Below are 245 nucleotides of genomic sequence, written 5' to 3' on the forward strand. Positions count from 1 at the left end.
TGAAGACTAGAGAAATGATGCTAAAAATTCAGCTTTGCTTTACAGGAATAAATTATATTTTAAAATTAAAATAGAAACTGTTATTTTAAATTGCCATAATATTTTACAGCATTACAGGGTTTTTTTTGCCTGTATTTTTGATCAAATAAATAGCCTTGATGAGCATAACTTAAAAAAAACCAACAAAAAAAACATTAAAAATCTTACTGATCCCAAACTTTTGAACGGTTTATATATATATATAT

The 245-nt window shown here is 23.7% G+C and overlaps 1 protein-coding gene across 1 annotated transcript in view; it reads left to right on the forward strand.

Moving 5' to 3' along the window:
* Nucleotides 1–245, forward strand: part of LOC107690753 (VPS10 domain-containing receptor SorCS1-like) — a gene marked incomplete at its 5' end in the record, with an annotated part of 45,431 nt that overhangs the window by 31,226 nt on the left and 13,960 nt on the right. The gene's annotated exons all lie outside the window — the stretch shown is intronic.

The sequence above is a fragment of the Sinocyclocheilus anshuiensis genome, unplaced genomic scaffold (genome assembly GCF_001515605.1).
Source record: "Sinocyclocheilus anshuiensis isolate Anshui unplaced genomic scaffold, SAMN03320099.WGS_v1.1 scaffold3470, whole genome shotgun sequence".
In the NCBI taxonomy this organism is placed as follows: Eukaryota; Metazoa; Chordata; class Actinopteri; order Cypriniformes; family Cyprinidae; genus Sinocyclocheilus; species Sinocyclocheilus anshuiensis.